Source organism: Syngnathus scovelli, chromosome 7, assembly GCF_024217435.2.
Source record: "Syngnathus scovelli strain Florida chromosome 7, RoL_Ssco_1.2, whole genome shotgun sequence".
Classification (NCBI taxonomy): Eukaryota; Metazoa; Chordata; class Actinopteri; order Syngnathiformes; family Syngnathidae; genus Syngnathus; species Syngnathus scovelli.
In genome coordinates, this window is record NC_090853.1 from 17,256,891 (window position 1) to 17,276,044 (window position 19,154).

The window sequence follows — 19,154 nt, forward strand, 5'->3', positions numbered from 1 at the left end:
TCTGGGAATACATTGCTGTGCCGTACTCATGACCTTTGTCCGCTTCAGCCGTCCCATGACAATCTCATGATCTGCACATGTCTAGCTAACTGTGGGGCTTATTGTATAGCGCGGCTAATGACTGCCATATGCCCCTAAGTCATTTTCACGAGGCCAGATTCTGCGGAGAATCTTGCACACAAAAGTAGTTACATAGAATCCAATGATAAAAAGTATATCATTTCCATCATTCCCCCCTGTTTAACATTGGAATTCATGGAAAACAAAACATCAACTAATAACTACATATGTGTATAAATGAGTATATGCTTACACAATATAGTATAGTACCATCAAAAAGCATGAAAGTTTACATTCCAGAGTTTATCAGAACTACAGCTCTCCATTCGGCTTTGGCTGAGTTCGTCATAATGGAATGTTTTTTTTTTTCTTTTGGATCATCAATAGGAAGAAAAATAGACAGGTAGGTGATTTACGCAAGGTGGTCCCACTCATCTTGTTCACGCTGGACCAACATGATATTCTGGACAGCAAACGCTGATGTCAACATTTTAGTCATCATGTGACGAATACAAGGTATGATGCAGGATGTAAAAATACAGAGAAATAACAGTATGACAACTAAAACAGTTGCAACCTTCAAGAGAAGTTGCCTCCAATCACCGTAAAACAGCCACCAAAAGGGATGGGCATCCTTGGCTAGAGCTTCATCTTGGGACATAGCCTTACGGAGGTTCCGAAGTCCTTGTAGCGCATATTCGATGTGGGTGTCATTTTCTCCTGGGATGTAGGTACAACAGGAAGTACCAACTATTTCACACACACCTCCTTTTTCGGCAGTCAGGAGGTCCAAAACCATTCGGGACTGTAGTGCCATTATTTTCAGAGCCTGCAGCTCTGTCTGGTAACCTGTAAGGGCTTCAAGAGTAAAATTGGCAAAGCTCTTCAACCTGTAGTCCATGGTTTCTATTGTGAGAATAGTTTTAGCCACACCCGCCTGTGGAAAGAGTGTGAGCGCCACCTTTTGTCCTGTGGTCCAAAGCTTGTATTCATCTGGTACGTCTGAGCCCCAGACACTGTCGTAGGGATGGAAGGTGGGAGCCACAGCTGCACGGGTCTTTCGTTGATGATGTTCCTGAAAATGTGTCAGACTGAGGAACACAGTGTGATCTGACACATATACGGGGGCACATGTGCCATCCCATCGTCCGGGAAGGATTGCGTAGCCTCGGCGACCACAGAGCCACCATCCCCCTTCGATGATAGAATGGGGATTTTCGCCTCCTGCTAGGATTTGTCTGATTGCTACTGTGGTATTCATCGAGGTCTCGCTGGTACCTTCTAGAAGTGTGGTGGTGATGCAGCGCTTTGTATCTCCCACCTTTATTCCATCAACACGTCTTCGTTGGAAGCACAAGGGATGTGAGATGGCTTTACTCACTTCGAGAGTCACTGGAGCGGGTGTGACAACAGAACTTTTTGCCACTATTGTGAATGGCCTGGAGATGTTGTAACAGGGATGGGTGGCCAGTTGTGCATCGCTAATTCCTGACTGTTTCAGTCCTTCGAGGGGATTAAACCCAAAAGCCCTTAGTAATGCGAAACACCATCCATTTTTCTCTGGCATCGGTCGGGCATGTAGGACGGGCTGTTGACTTGATCGTGGCATTATGGAACATACGTAACAGTCAGTTTGGTTGGATGCTTTGGCCAACATTGACACATACTGGTACCACATGTTGTCTGCATGTGGTATATCTGGGTTTATCGTTATATACTTTGTCAACAGTTCGGTCGTCATTCTCTTGATTCGGGTGGGAGTTCCCCTTTCCCCTTGGGGACCCTGGACACTCCATGTCATCGGCAAGCATGCTACAGCCACAGCACAGACAAGCACTCCTCTGAGTGCCATTTTCTGTTCAGTTCCACAGAGCCACTTGAACCCCCAGGGAGCTAAATGGTCAGGATTCTTAGATCTTCACCGGTTTGAGACTGATGCCAAACTATAATTGACACCCCCTTTGTAGCCAGACTTCGTCCTGACCGGGGCCTAGGGGCCAAGCACTCTCTGCAGCTTACAGTGGCTGAGATGTATCCAGCTGGGTCTTTCTGCAATCTTGACAGCGGTGGCTGTGGCGAGTAGGACTTGGAATGGTCCCTCCCACCGGGGTGAAGACCATGTCTTTCTCTTGATTACTTTGATGAAGACCCAGTCGCCTGGTTTCGCAGAGTCATCCTGTGGGGATAAAGGAGTGGAGGGCAGTAAATTTGCATTTGAGACTTCTTTCATTTGCATGGTTTTGATCATGTAGTCAGCTAAAGTTAGCTCTTCTGTGGCTATGTCTAGATCATGTGAGAACAGAGGGAGCCTGTATGCTCTGCCATGAATGATCTCATAAGGGGTTAAACCCTTGCTACAGGGCGTAATCCTCATATAGAGTTTTACCAAATCTAGACATTCGGGCCATGGTCTTCCTGTTTCTGCCATGCATTTGGTTAGTCTATTTTTAATTGTTCCACTGGTCCTTTCAACGAGGCCAGCACTCGATGGATGATAGGAACAATGATTTTTTAATGTAATCTGCAAATGTTCAGCCATTTTATTAATGACTGAATTGACAAAATGTGGCCCATTGTCGCTGTAAATGGTTTCTGGGATTCCATAGTTGGGAATGATGGTCTTGCAGATAGCCTTTGCTACTGTTATAGCATCTGCATTTTTTGCTGGGACTATTTCTGTCCACCTTGAAAAGGAATCGATTAGGACTAAACAGTATTTGTACAGTCCACACCTGTTTAGTTCTATGAAGTCCATATGCAACATTTGAAACGGGTATGTTGGTTCCGGGAATTTTCCTCTTTTTGGCCTTACGTTCCCTTGTGGATTATTTCTTATGCATACTTCACATGCTCTACAAAAAAGTTTTGAGTACAAATTGAAACCATATGTTGTAAAGTGTTGTGATATTAGCTCCTGCATCCCCCCTGTCGACACATGAGTACTTCCATGTGTCGAAATCGCAGCTGCTTTAAAAAGGGATTTAGGGAGAACAGGCTTATCATTTACAACGTATATATCTTTGTCTGTCAGTTGTGCTCCTTTAGCTATCCACATTTTCTGTTCCTGTTTAGGGGCTAAATGTTGCATATCATGCAGAATCTGTGTATTTATTAGTTCCTCCTTATCTGATGGCAAGCTCAGAAATAGATCTGAGGTTCCATATTTGCCTGTAGCAGCTTCCTTTGCTATTTTATCTGCTAGGGCATTGCCCAGTGATACCACGTCTTTCCTCCGTGTGTGTGCCTCGCATTTGCAAATTGCAAGCTTTGTGGGCAACATTACTGCCTGGAGGAGCTGGATTAGAAGTTGTGCATGTGTCATTTGTTTTCCTGTTGAGGTTATCATTCCACGCCTTTCCCATTGTTTTGCAAAATAAAAAACTGTTGAAAATGCATACTGGCTGTCTGTGTATACAGTCAGGTCTTGTCCATCTGCTAGAGTGCATGCTCTGGTCAGTGCAATGATTTCAGCTGCTTGAGCTGAGAAATGCGAAGGAAGCGTTGCCGCTTCTATCACTGTATCTGGGTTTTCCACTACAGCATAACCTGTCTGCGTTTTTCCTATTGGTGTTCTTGAGCAAGATCCATCTACAAACCACGTTTTACCTGAGGTGAGTGGTGTGTCTGACAAATCTGCTCTGGGCAGCTGCAGTTGTTCAGTTTCCTCTACACAATTATGAGGTATACCATCATTTGGTGTAGGGAGTAAAGTAGCTGGATTTAATATAGTGCAGCGTTTAATGGTTATGTGTGGCTGTGACAGCAACAGAGCTGTGTAGGACAAATGCCTGGCTGGAGACAGCATATTCATTTTACTTTGAAGTAGCAACACATCAACAGCATGTGGTACAAACAGGTCTGTGGGATGGAACAAGATAACATCTGCTGACGATTCTACTGCCATTGCGGCGGCACATATAGCCTGAACACATGGTGGCAAAGCTCTAGCTACAGGGTCAAGTCTTTTGGAATAGAAAGCTATTGGTAGCCATTTCATACCGTGTTGTTGAGTCAGCACTGATGTCATAAACCCATCTTTACAGTCCACTGTTTGCATAAACCTTTTGCTATAATCAGGTAGGATCAAATTTGTTGTTTGAACCAATGCCATTTTCAATTTTGTGAATGCTTCTTCTGCTTCTGGTGTCCATGTGATTTTATCTTTGAGTGCTAATAGCTGTCCATGAGCTACCTCTATCAGTGGTTGAGCCATTTCAGCATAGAATGGAACCCATGCTCTGCAGTAATTACATAGTCCTAAGAAAGACATAAGTTGTTTCTTTGTGACAGGTCGTGGTGTGTCTAATATAGCTTGTTTCCTGCCCTGTTGTACTGCTCTTCCCTTTGCTGAGAGTGTATGACCAAGATAATTTACTTCTGGTCTTACCCATTGTAACTTCTGTTTGCTGACTTTATTTCCTGTCTGGCCTAGGTGTTGCAGAAGGCGGAGGGAATCCTGTCTGCATGCTTCCTTTGTTTCTGAAGCAATTAAAATATCATCAACGTAGACCAGTACTTGACTCTCAGATGAAGGTGTGAAACCAGTCATACAGTTCATGATAGCCTGTGTGAAAATGGTTGGGCTATCGGTAAAACCTTGTGGTAATCTAGTATAGGTGTACCCCTGACCCTTATAGGTGAATGCGAACCAATATTGAGAATCATCAGCAACAGGAATAGAGAAAAATGCATTACTTAAATCAATCACTGTAAAATGAGTCCTATTTGGCTGTAATAAATTTAGTAATGTGTGCGGATCAGGAACATTTGGTGCTCTGGTCTGCACTGCACCATTTACAGCTCTCAAATCCTGGATCATTCTCCACTTTGATGCCTCTGCTTTTTGAACAGGGAATATAGGTGTATTACATGGAGAGTCATTACATTTCCTAATTATTCCTGCTTTTAACAGGTCTTTAATGACTGGTTCAATGCCTATAGAAGCTTCAGGCTTCAGAGGATACTGTTTTACTCTGGGTCTGTAAGAAGATATCGGTTTAATTTCCACAGGTGGAATGGCTGTAATCAGACCAACATCTGTCGGGCCCGTGGCCCACACAACAGGATCTACATTCTTCAAATCTTTTTCATCCTCTTCTGAAAATGCAATTGTTGCTGTCTGTCATTCTAGGGCATGGATTTTTGGGGTAGCTGTGAATAACATGCAAAATTTATGTCTATACATGTCACAGCTTGGGCTGTATTCGCAACTTGGAGCTTCCCATCCCATTTCACAAGGCTTATAATCAGTTGCTGTGACAGCTATTTTTAGCTTCGGACCTGTGTCTTTCCACTGAATATGTTCTGGTTTCAAAAGTGACACGTGGGGCATTGACCCTCCTCTATACATGTTTTTTAGATTTGTAGGTAAGATTACTGTGGCACCTGCGAATGATCTGTGATCAGAATATATATAGTCAATGGACACTGGAACGGAGGGCTGGTTTAGGAACTCCTCACTATATTCACTATCTGTACATGGTGAAACTTTCATTGTGACATGTAATTTGGTGTACTGCATTTCATCTTGTAAATCAGAAATAGTGGTTTTTGCAAATTTGATCAGATCTGCAGTTTCTCGGTCACAGAGGGAGTATGGGAAATCAAGTGAATAGTAAACGGCTTCATCATCCTCTGTGAGTAAGAGGTGTGGCACTCTGGCTGCTGTCATCCCATCTTTTAGGGGGAACACAGCTATGCCCAGGGCTGACATTAAGTCCCTTCCCAGGAGATTTACAGGACAGTGTGGTGAATAGACAACTGGTGCTGAAATCACGCTGCCTGTTTCTGGATCTTTAACCTTTAGTGGTAGGGTCATGTGTTCCAAGTATGTCTGACCATTAGCTGTTTTGACCCAAATTGACTGTTTTCCAGTGGTCAGGCCCTTAACTTTGTGTCTTAAAACTGATATACAGGCGCCGGAATCACACAAAAGGGTTACTTTTTGTTCATTAACAATTAAATCTATTAATGGTTTTTCTTTTAAGTGACTCAATGATTCGACTGCTGTAAAAACATCCAAGAGGTCATGCCTGTCTTCAACATTTAGTCATGCGCTCTGTTCTGGCCGCGGTCCTTTTTTCTTTTTAGGACATTCTTTGGCCCAGTGGCCTTTTTCTCCACAATGCCAGCAGGCATTGGGGTCGCCAGACCAGCGGGGAGGATTCTTGGAAGCTGATCCTCTACCTCTCCCCCTGAAATTTCCTCTGCGTCCACCTCGGCCTCGATAGGGCAGGTGGTTCTGATAGAAGAATTCTGATTCTTCCACGCAGTCCGAGTCTGCCCAAAACACTCCAGCTGACCCTGTTGGAGTTTTAGGTTTCTTTACAATTTTAGCAGCATGTCTAGCCCATTGCATTACAGTGGAAACACTAGCTGTGTCTACCTCTACATTGTGTTTCCGAATCCATTCACTGATTTTGGATTCCATTCCATTTAAAAGGGCATTTTTTAATTGCTGTTGGTAGGGGCCTGCGTCTTGGTCGTCTGCGGGAATTCCACTGTGAACTCTAAATTCTTTTTCAAATCTCACTCTAAAGTCATCAACATCCTCACCCAATTTTTGTTTTATCCCTGCCAAACGTCCATAATCAGCTCTTCTCCTAAATGTTGTTCTACATCGGTCCCATAAAGCGTTTAATTGAGCCAAATATGGACCTCTTAATTGTCCATCATTTGGGTATTGAAAAACTTCCCCTTGATTAGTTCTACCTGTGTAATCTCCCCTCACTCTTCCCCATAAACGAGGGATGGAGCACTGGAAAGCTTCTCCTGCCTCCCTACCATTTAATCTATATGAGTGTATTACTCCTTCCATGTCTCTGATCCAGGATTCTACATCCTCTTGTGGATCAGGGATTCCCTCAACAGCTTCTCTGCACTCTCTGTTTGACCAAGGTCGAAACACGTACATGTGTTGATTATTTGGTCCGTCGGCATTTGGATTAGGGACCTGAATCATGGGATAATTGCCCATTATCGGGTCGTCACCTTCCTCGTCTGAGTATTTGTCGCGTGTTAGTTCAGTCATTTTGTCTGGGACAGCCTGCGGCTGGACTGTCATTCGTCTTGTCTTTTGTCTAGTGTGCTGAGAAACCGGAGAATAGGGTGGGGGCACACTGGCTTCAGCTCTAGCTGCGGCCTGCAATTCCCTCGAGGGATATAGACTGGAATGCTCAGGTTGTGCTTGAACTGCTTCTCCATTCACTCCGTCAAGTCCTTGTGGTGCCACGTCATTTTGTCTCTGTCTTTGTCCTCCTTGTCCTTCATTGTCTTCTGGCTTGACAAAACAAATTGTACCAGTCATTTTATTTTGCTGTGCTTTTCGGTCCTCTCTAGCTTTTAGTCCAGCTATGCGTCGTTTTTCAGCCTCTTTTAACCATAACTTCGCACATCCCAATTCTTTTTCCTGTTCTTCTTTTTTCGTTCCTTTTTTCATAATCACACTAGCCTCAAGTTTGGCAACTACATTTTTCCACTGATCTACTTTAAGGTGACCAGTCACACCATACTTTTTGTTCCATTTTGTCAACCATTCGATACTGTCTGGAAAGTTATTTAACATATACTTTTCATCTCCTGATACCTTGTCAGTAACACTTTGACGGCCCCCCATTTTAATCAATTTGGTCAAACTGTCAAATCCTAGGGATTTCTAAAGTTGGAATGTTTCTTTAGTGGGATAACGACTTTCTGTGGTAATTCCTGCTTCGACCAGTTTACTGGTGAGGAATTCTTGCCTGTGCTTCCACAGAAATTCGTTATTTCTTCCCACTATGTTACATGCAGCACAATACCGAGTGATACGTGCTACCATTCACACCACGGAATTTTCTTAACACAACGAGGTGTATTTACGTCTACAAGTACATCTGTAGACCGAATTCCTATTATTTGGAATTCACAAGAAGGACTCCGCCGCCCTTACCCGGGTACCCTTTTTCTGGGGACTGAAATACCCCAACCACGCGGCCAACGAAGAGATCTCACCAAGTCTCCGAGAGATTCCTCTTGAAGATTCCGTCAATCGTCACCGCCGAGAGGTGCTGAACTGGACTTCGCCGGCCTGGTGGATGAACGTCGCTCCCCAGGGCTTTCTTCAGGCTTCCTTTGACCCCTGCCGTGCACGGATTCGGCGTCTTCAACACTCCTCGGATCAGCGAGCAGATTTTTAGGAAATCCCGGACGAGCCCCCAAAAATGTTGGGTTGACAACATTTACCAGAAATCAATCTCGGAGACGGTAGGTCTTTCTTGGCTTAGCGTTTTCTCCTGCGCAGAAGGGCGCATCCCGGACACAGCAAGTGTGGCTGAGATTCGCACTCTGCTCTGAGTTTTGCCGTGCTTTTATTGAGAGAGAGACAAAGGGGCAAGTGTACATGGTCGAATAGGTTTCCAGACAGAAAGAACAACATTCCATAGTTATATCCCATTACCACAGAACACAGGGGGTACTCTTTATGGAGTGGGCAGTATGGACATCTCATGACCATTAGCTCAACAAAGATGTAGTCTTTAGTGCCTCTGGGAATACATTGCTGTGCCGTACTCATGACCTTTGTCCGCTTCAGCCGTCCCATGACAATCTCATGATCTGCACATGTCTAGCTAACTGTGGGGCTTATTGTATAGCGCGGCTAATGACTGCCATATGCCCCCAAGTCATTTTCACGAGGCCAGATTCTGCGGAGAATCTTGCACACAAAACTAGTTACATAGAATCCAATGATAAAAAGTATATCATTTCCATCAGCATAATAGATAAAGAACTTCTCTTTAGCTAGACAAAGAACAAAGGTGTTCTGTTCATAAATAGTGAGGGCCTCTCACAGATAAGACAAGGAAGGGAGTATAAGAACTCCCTAAAACCTGGCAGATGTGTTGGCCTTGAGCGAAGGTATGAGACCTCCGGTTCAGGCCGGCCAGCGCTTCTACAAAACTAATTATCCTGACATTTCCCCACTGTTTATCACATATTTGCTCAAATTCACACATCACCGTAAACAACCCCTTTTCTCGACTCTCAGTCGTCGGATCACATTCATGAGGACAAATATGTTTACACCAAAGGATAAACGTTGCGATGTCATCATTCAGAATACCACGGATCTGGGAAAAGTCTGGTAACACCGATGCAGGAATTTTGCCATCAACATCATCATGTTGCCACTCAGACATTAGGTATATCTGAGCAATCTCGTCCTCCATGGGCGATATTACTGTAGTGGCGAGACAATTAAACAGAGCACGAAGACACAATACGCAACATCCATACAAGGTGAGCATAGCAGCAACACTGAAACTGATGGTAAAATTGAGGACACAATGGCGTTATACTTCCCAAAAGCATTCATCCACTTGTAGTGCTCTTTCATCCTGGTTTTGAGGGATCGCAGGCCTGCAATCCGTCAGGCTCCCATCAGGGGCGGTGTTGTAGGGGATGAAGGTGCAGCATTGTTCTCCAAACATTGCGCAGACACCTCCTTTCTCAGACAACAACATATCATGAGCATTGTGGTTCTGGATCGACATTAGGGAAGGCGTGGCTAGCTGTTCATGCACTGCCTCGAGCCCCGCTTGTGTCCGTTTGCCCGATTTCTGCATGTTGTAATGGATGTAATTTATCCCGTCTATGTTCTTGTTCATCGTTCACCAGCAGCAAATGGAGGACTCCCATCCCGCTGCAATTTGGTCATTTAATTCTTATTAATCAGGAACTCCTCTAGGGACTCCAATTGCATCAATTTCGGTCAAATCATCGTCGCCTCTCACATTTAAGGATATTTTGGTTTTTACCAGCTTTTTCCCCAGATCTTGGCATGTTGATGTATATACAATTTCGCTTGACTACATTCTCTGAAAGCAATGGCTTCTTTTTTTCTTTTTTCTCTCAATGGATAGTATATAGACTGCTCTGTCACACACTTCACAATCCAGTAGACGTGACAGATTTCACACAATCTTTGGTCAATGGCAACGGTACAGAATAAATAATCGGTCGCAAATCCATACATATGACATATTCAATTTTTTTCTGTCTTTGCAGCTTGTTTTGCCATAAGCAATCAATTGTTTCCTTTTTCAGTTACTCTTATAGTTAGTTACCTGAAACAAATTATCCACATTCATTCCAGATATTCATCCCATTATTTAACATCTACAGAGGTTGTTGACAAAGTAGACATATAAACTTCATACTTTCATGGCAGTCCAGATCCAACACAGCAGATCATCCTGCAAAGGTCAAATTGATCTTTTAAATTGGAGGCATTCAGTGTTTTTGTTTTTGTTGAAACAAGCTCTACAAAAAAAATTGTTTTGAAAATGTTTTGAATATGAATCAAATCCATATGTTGTATAAAGCTGACTGACCTGCCCCACTATCCCTCCTCTTGAGCCATGTGACACGCACCATGGCTCAATATTGCTCACCATTTGCATAGGTTCTTTGGTGGGGTAGGTCATTTATAGATGCCATTCTCTAATCTTGCCCCTTTTTTCATCCACAATTGAATTTCACTCTATGGACTTTGTCGCTGCACATCTTTAAAAATGTTTCAGTGATTTAATCTGCTTCTTGTGTGTATAAAATTTGAAGTGTCTTTTGCGCTGCAGCTTTGTGGTTCTGTCTGCAAGCTTGTTACCTCTTGACACCTTATCAGTCTCGTATGTGTGTGTGTACTGCACACGTGCACATAGCTACTTTTCGTGGCAATTGGACTGTTTTGACAACTAGCTTAGCAAGTAAATGGATGGCCTCCCCGAATGGGGAGCGACTCAGCTAGCAAATGATTAGACATTTTTACTTTCTTGTAGTTTCTTTAATTACTTTTAAATCGTTTTCTCATTGTTTATCACAAGAATCTTAGAAATTTGAATACAAATTAAAATGTATGTTTTATTTTACTCAATTGTATGATTTAGAGAATCCATATGTAGTAAAGTGTTGTATTACTACATATGATTTCATCATCATTTAATTGACTTTCTCTCCAAAATGCTTCTTAATTTCTCAGTTCACACATCTTCTACATGTGTTACCGGTTCTCCAGTTTTTTCTGTAGTTAATTATCAATCCAAAAGCTACGTGTTTTCTTTTTAGCATTCAACCTGCTCAAAATCACTCTTTCATCAAAGTCGCTCTACTAATTTTCTATAGTAGTCGCCAACAACTTCAACCATTCAACCTTTCATTCAGGCAATCATTCATCAATGCTCATCATATGCATCTCACACAGTCTCCAAAAAGGAGTCTTCTTATCACATTGGTCCCATTTCATCCAAGCTCACCACACAACATTCATATATCATTTTCAACTCAAGTTTCCTGGTAGAACAATCCACCAATTAAAAAACTTAACTAAAACAAACAACTGGCAAATTAATCTGAATTTTTTCTTTGTTTTTAAATTTGAAGAACTCAAACTCTCAGATTTAGCTTGCATTTAGAATTTTCATAATCTTATAACACAACCAATCAATTATTCCTATTAAATGTAGCATTGCAAAATCTTAAATTCACAATTTAGCTTCTCCCAATTCCTGAAAGCATGTTCTGTTGTTTTGTTACCGTATTTGCCGATGTATTAGTTGACCTTTTTCGATCCAAAATAGACGGAAAAAAATCGACCTCGACTTATACACCGAGTCATAAAATTTAACTTCGTATTCATCGCTTCAAATGTGATGGTAACCAAGGCCGTTTCTCATGCATCTCATTGTGCGTGGGTGTGCGTCCATCAGGCTCATCAAACAGCGAGAAACTGAATCATTATAAAGTGTTCGTCGCATTAACATGCATCCTCAGCAACAATTTCAAATATTCTCACCTCAATAACGGACATCGAAAGCCAGGCAGCGACGATGACTGCTAGGGGGAAGTACTGGGTATTGAGCGAATGTGCGAGTCATCGCGCGTCAAGCAACGAGAATAACTACCGGTACGTAAACATTCAATCGCCATGTCTAAATGAATGTCGTTGGCACTTAGAAAATATTCGCCAAACTTGGCCGGACTTCCAGGGGAAGAGGCCGAATTTTCACTTGTGGTGACCGACACGGGGAACCAGCCGAGGCGGACACTTTACGGCGGTTGAGTCGTTGGCACTTAGAAAATATTCGCCAAACTTGGCCGGACTTCCAGGATAAGAGGCCGAATTTTCACTTGTGGTGGCCGACACGGGGAACCAGCCGAGGCAAACACTTTACGGCGGTTGAGTCGTTGGCACTTAGAAAATATTCGCCAAACTTGGCCGGACTTCCAGGGGAAGAGGCCGAATTTTCACTTGTGGTGGCCGACACGGGGAACCAGCCGAGGCGGACACTTTACGGCGGTTGAGTCGTTCGCACTTAGAAAATATTCGCCAAACGCTCTCAGGATAGAGAAGACCAAGAAGATGCCCTTTATGACGACAAACTAAACGAAATGGAACGAGCTTTTCGGAAATAGCGACGATGAAGACGAATTTTGAATTCTATGTACCGGCAATCACTTTATAATTATAATTTGTAGTTTCTTAACTAAAAATAAACCAGTTTCTAAGAGTGTTCATTGTTGTTAGTCTCTCTCGGCGCGTAATATCACAGGGTCATGAAGTAAATAATATTTAAAATGGCGTATAGATCGCTCGCTACAAACTCGCGAATTTGAACACATTTCGTCAATAAATTTCGCATATTTCTGATTGAATTTTGAAGTTTAATATAATGCAACAATTGAGCTCGACTTATACAAAGGATATATCATAAAATCGTAAATTTCCGTCGAATTTTAGGGGGTCGACTTATACACCGAGTCGACTTATACACCGGCAAATACGGTAACTCTGAATTTCTCATGAGGGCTTGACACTAACATGCACTAGTGTGGATTAGTTTCTGCTCGCAAACAGATTTCTCTCTTTTTCTTTCATTTTTATCTGTCATAATTGTTTCTGTTCTGTGGTGTAAATTGAATAGACAACAGTCTAGCAAATTTCTTTATACTAAAAGTTTAGCCAATCTTCATTATTTTAACACATACGCACACACATGCACAGCTCTCGCGTGCGGAAGGTAGGTTCCAGCACCAATGATTCGTCACAGGCTGGCCATTTCCTGTGGTCGATCATGAGCTGGTCCCTCCCATGCACACGAGGACAGCACATTCTAATTTTATTTATTTATCTTCTAGAAGCAAGTTGCATTTCTTTACCACTTGATTTGCATATTTTAACTTTAGTGTAACACAACTTGATCTCTAGTCATTTGTAATTGGGCATACAAACAGCATTGTCATACTTCTTGTATGGACAGGAGCTCTAACAATCTAAAAAGATTTTTGATAACCTGACAATGACACGTTTCGATGACATATGGGAGAGGTTTCAGATATTTTAAATTTTGATACATGATTTGCATAGGACTGGAAACTCTTGCCCCTTGCTTGAGCCACGGATTGAGCTGCGGCCTTGCACCTGCTCACAGGGGCCTTATTGTCTCCTGGTCTGACAAACACTTGTGACCGCATCAGTTTTCATCTTTCTAGCTTTTGTCTCTTGAATTCGTTCTCATTTCTTTATGAAGATTTCAACCACACTCTAGCACTTCTACCACCTCTTCCACATTTCAAATTCCCTTGTACTCCATACATTTTCTTCCACTTCAGCATATATTGCATACAATTAAGAAATCTACTTGCCATGAACTTCTCATCTCAAAGAAGAGCAGAGCAAGAGATTTACTGTTCTTATTTCCCATCTTAATTTTAGTAGTTTAAGGTTTTACAATTTTTTTTCAGAATCTCGTGGGGGTTTTGAATTATATGGCGGCCTGCGACCTTGTTGGCCTCTACCTCTCCCTCTGCCTAGCTGGGACCCTTGGAAGAAGACTGTTGTATCTTCATCTAGTTCATCATCATCATTATCTAGATGAAATACATCAGAACTTTTGCCTTTTTTGATCACTTTTTCAGCATGTCTGGCCCATTGCATAGTTGTTGTCACACTTGCAACATCCACTTCCACCAAATGTTTCCTCACCCAGTTGCCTATTTCAGGGCGGAAATTAGTGAGGAGCGCATTTTTAAGCTGTTGTTGATAAGCACTCTCAGCTGTATCATTGAATGGGATGCCACTATGCACCCTGAATTCTTTTTCAAATCTCAAACGAAAATCATCAGTATCTTCGCCAGGCTTCTGTTTTATTCCTGCCAAATGACCATAATTCACTCGTCTTTGAAATATAGTTCGCACTCTTTGCACAAGACCATTCCATTGTGCTGCATACTCCTCTCCCAATTGATTTCCCTCAACGGGATAGGGGAAAGGCCCTTGATTATTTCTACCTGTATAATTTCCTCTAACCTTTGCCCAGTCTTTTCCCAAGGAGGACATTGCAGCTTCTCCTGCCTCATGTCCATTCAGTCTATAGGAATGTATAATTCCAGCCATGTCCTCTGCCCATATAGCTGGGTCTTCAGCAACAGGGGTAACCCCTTCAACTTTTCTTGCCTCTTCCAAAGTCCATGGCCGGAAAACATATGTATGTGGGAGTTGGCCTTCCCCTACATTAGGGTTTGGCACCTGTATCATTGGGCACACATCAACCTTGTCTAAATTTTGAGAAAATCTAGCAGCAGTGGTCAAACTTCTTGTTTGTACAGGACTTCTAGTAATGTGACCCTGACTTCTTTTGCTGTTATATGGGGGGGGCTGCAGGTTTGTTAAGCTCGGATACAAGTTTTGTGTACGAGCGGACGGCCCCTCTTGCTCCTCTGCTTGAGCTGCGCCTTCAGTTTCGGCTGGAGCCATGGCCGCGGCAGTGCGCCTGCGCACTGCGGCCTCATTGTCTTCCGGCCTGACAAACATAGTCTCAGCCTCATCACCTTTCATCTTTCTATCTTTTGTCTTTTGGATTTGTTCTTTTCTCTCTTGTGAAGCTTTCAACCACATTTTAGCACAATCCAATTCTCTCTCTTTTCTTTTCTTTTTCAGTCCATTTTTCTTTTTATCCACACTCTCTTCCAAAACATCAACTACTATCTTCCACACTTCAACTTTCAACTTCCCTTCTACTCCATACTTTTTCTTCCACTTCGGCATGTATTGCATACAATTAAGAAATCTACTTGCCATGAACTTCTCGTTTTAAAGAAGAGCAGAGCAAGAGATTTACCGTTCTTATTTCCCATCTTAATTTTAGTAGCTTAAGGTTTTACAATTTTTTTCAATTTTTTTTCTTCGAGGATCCTCAATGCAGGTTTAAATTGACCTTTCAACAAATTACTAGCCTGTTTTATTGCCATGGATCAACGCTAGAACTGCTTCTTAGTCAATTTATCCTACCAGTCACACACTCAATCACACAAACTCCAGCGCTTTTTTAGGCCTATCCAGGGATGGGTGTAAAACCCTCCCAAACAGCTTTGGAAAAACGGACAAAAGAAAAAATCTACGCCCTTCTTCAATTAAGAAAAAGAAGCTCTGTTTTTCTTAGCCCGTTTCTTCCACTGGGACTTGAACCCAAGCTATTCTTTGGCTTGGAAAAACATACAAAGAAAAATCTACACCCTTCTTTGATTAACAAAAAAGAAGCTCCGTGTTTCTTAGCACGTTCCTTCCACTGGGACTTTAACCCAAGCCAGATCCCTCAGCTCGGAAAAACAGACAAAGAAGAGTCTACACACTTCTTCGATGAACGAAAAAGAAGCTCTGCCTTTCTTAGCCTGTTTCTTCCACTGGGACTTGAACCCAAGCTGGCTCCCGTGCACCTCTATGTGTTACGCGTTTAACAACACAACACAATTTCAGGCCTTTAACTTACTTGTCCCCTGGTTCGTTGCACTGCCGGGTCCCGTCAATCCACCTCTGTCAGACGAAGGCAGACCTAAGATGCTGGCCCAGCGAAGAATTTCCTTCCCAGGTCTTTCTTTACCAGGTCCGGCTAGTGGACGCTGGCCCGTCGACGGTGTACAGCGCGTCGTCCTCCGTCAGCCAGATGATGGGTATGAGGGTCCCGGGTTTCGGCACCAAAATGTTAGAGATTTGCTCACTCCAACTTATTTTGCAAGAACCAAACAGGAGACAAGCAAGTTCTTTTAGACTCCTGCAGGTGGAGAGTCCATTCGTCGCTGTCTGAACAGCGATTATCGAATGAAGTCTGAAAAATCTCCTTCCTGCAAGGGCATATTTATTAGGAGGAACAGAGTGGGGGTGAGAGTGGACAGGTTTGGTGAACCCCCGGCCTCTGGTAAGATCAGAGCAGGGGGTGTTTTACGATGTTGTGGGAAACAGAACAACTTTGATTGCTTCCTCTGCAGCTAGTCAATCAGTTCAAAAGATCTTAGCACTTTGTTCTACTACTTTTGTTAAGACAGGACAGGCGAGTTTAATTATTACAGGTTACATTCCAACATAATCATAGGATCAAGATAACCTGGAAAACCCTAACACTTGCTCTATCGTTCTCCTCGCGAGTAAACCTGTTCTGGTTGTCTTCTCCTCTTCATTCCAACGAGTGATTTAATGTCTAATCGTATTTAGACCCAACATTTAATTGGTCCTTCGAGCCGGATGCCAACACACCTGAGGATTCCAGCGGACGGCAGCAGAGATCCAGAAAGACCGCGCGCGGCAGGACCTTCCTAGGTGGGGTCCTAGAATCCTTTTCAAAGGCTGGCTGTCTGCTCGTCAGCTGGGATCTAAGGGTTGAAGGCAGTCCGAGGTGCAGAGGTGAAGAGAACCAGAGGGTGAGTTTGTTTTTTTCATATAAAAGGAATGAGCGGCCGAGGGCTCGGTGCCCTATAAAAGTCCTAGGACAGAACGGAAAGGTTCGTTCTAAAGGTACCAAAACGGAAAGGTCCGTTTAAATAAAAGTTACACAACGCCAGTGTAACAAACCGGTTAAAGGACAGAGGTGTCCGACGGAGAGGCCCGTCAAAAGAAAAAGGTCAGCGGAAGTCCACGTGATGCCGAAAATTCCGTAATACTGAGTGATTGGGAGTGTGAATGGGAAGACGTATCACTAGATACAGTATTCCATATTAAAGCAGTGGGGAACACATAACGTGGTTCTGTGGACGCAATAGGCAAGGATTCTCCACCAGAACGCTGGTAGAAGTGAGAACCACCACAGGATCTTTTCGTTATCCCACTGGAAACACCCGACTTTAGAAACCCCTATGGTTTTACAGTTGGGACCAAATTGATTAAAATGGGGAACGGGAAGAGTAAAAATAATATCCGAGGTAATCTTAAATGGAAAGATTGGAAAATAATTGAAAGGCAGGATCCCGACCGACTTAAAAACCTCGATAAATGGGTTAAGAAATATAAATTTGAGGGACAACTAAAAACAACCAAATTGATAGAACTTAGAGGCGCCATGAAAGAGAAAACAAAGAGAGACCCTAGAAAGATGAAAAAAGAAGGAGATGAGGATGTGGTGTTTTGGCTCAAAGTAGCAGGAGAGAGAGAGAGGGGAGAAAAAGAGAAAGTGGAAAAGGCACTGTATTGTAGGAAGGAAGATGATGAGACTGGGCCTAATGGTAGGCAGGCAAGAGATAATCAAAATTTACAGAGAGCTAGAGAAGAAGGGGGAGGTGTAGAGGAAGTAGAGAAGCGCGTAGGGAAAGCACATGCTACAACTTCAAAACATAAGGTCATAGAGAAGTTGTATCCACAAGTACCCGACACTGGTGCACAAGAGGGGTCAACCCCCCCTTATGGGTTAACAGACAGAGCCACCAGACAGAAAAACCAAATAGAAATGGATTGGTCAAAGGAAATGAGAGCAAATTATACAGAAATAGGGAGAACAAAGCAAAATGATAATGAAACCTTTGATGAATATCGAGTGCGCATGACAGAAGTATTTAAATTACACAGTGGACTGGTGGAAGATAATGCGCCTCAAGGTGCTTATCAACAGCAATTAAAAAATGCCATCCACGCAGGGTCCAGGCCAGCAATACAAGGCTGGGTGATCAAACATTATATAGGCATGAACACCGGAACTTTGGAGGAATACATAAATCACGCCCTCCATGCAGAAAAAGTAGTCAAAGAAAAACAGAAACAAGTGAAAGCGACAAAAGACATTTTTTTGGTAGATGAGGACAGTGACACTTTCTACCAAGATACAGGCAGAGGGTGGAAAGGTCAGAGGGGGCGAGGAGCCACTAATAGAGGAGGCTCCAAGGGCCACGGGAGAGGATTTGTACCTTATAGTGAACGTGAATGTTGGAATTGTGGAGAAAAGGGCCACATGGCACACAATTGTCCATATAAACAAAACAATAATGACTAGTCCAAGATCAAAATAAATCAGATTCTCATGTAATAAAGTGGGGACCTGGCAGCCAAAATTAAAGAGAAATTAGCTTAGATATACAGGAGATATTTGTGTTAAAAGGATAAAGTAAGATAAAGAAACACTGAAGTTAAAATTTGCAAAATAAATGGAACTGAATTACAAATAGCTCCTGAAACTAAAATGGAGAATAAATCTAACATGTAAGATGAGCAAAAAGGGTGTTCTTAGTACGCTCTATGTGGTCTTATATGTTGTGCGTCAACCTTTTGTGCTGGTGTTTGTGTGTGCGTGCGCGCAGAGGATCCTCATGAATGTTGTGTATATGTGTGAGTGTGTGAGATGTGTGTCCTATGGAGAAATCAGTAATGGAGAATGTCAGGAGGCTGTTGAGCAATAATAGGGTAATTGAGAAGTGGATGATGGTGTGCTTAAGTTGGTTGGAGAACCTAAGATGAGCAGTGTGTGGCAGTAGAGAAAATAAGACGTGTGTGGCAGAAAGTGACGAGAACGGTGGCTTGATAGGAAGCGTGCCTGCGCTCGCGCGTAGTCGCGGGTCGGGGCTGTGTGCGTAGGCCTGTGCTATGCTCGTGTGGGCGGTGGGCCGGCATCATGATTGTTGCAGGAAATGGCCAGCCTGTGACCAATCAACATTGATGCCGCGTCCCCCCCTCGCACGGGGGATGCTATGGCTGTGGGCGAGGCAGGGAAAGTGTGAGTGTCTCAGAGAATGTTTGAAGCAGGGTGATGCTTAAGGAAGATGTGACATTAGCATGAAGGATAAAAGGCACTGATGAAAAAAAAAAA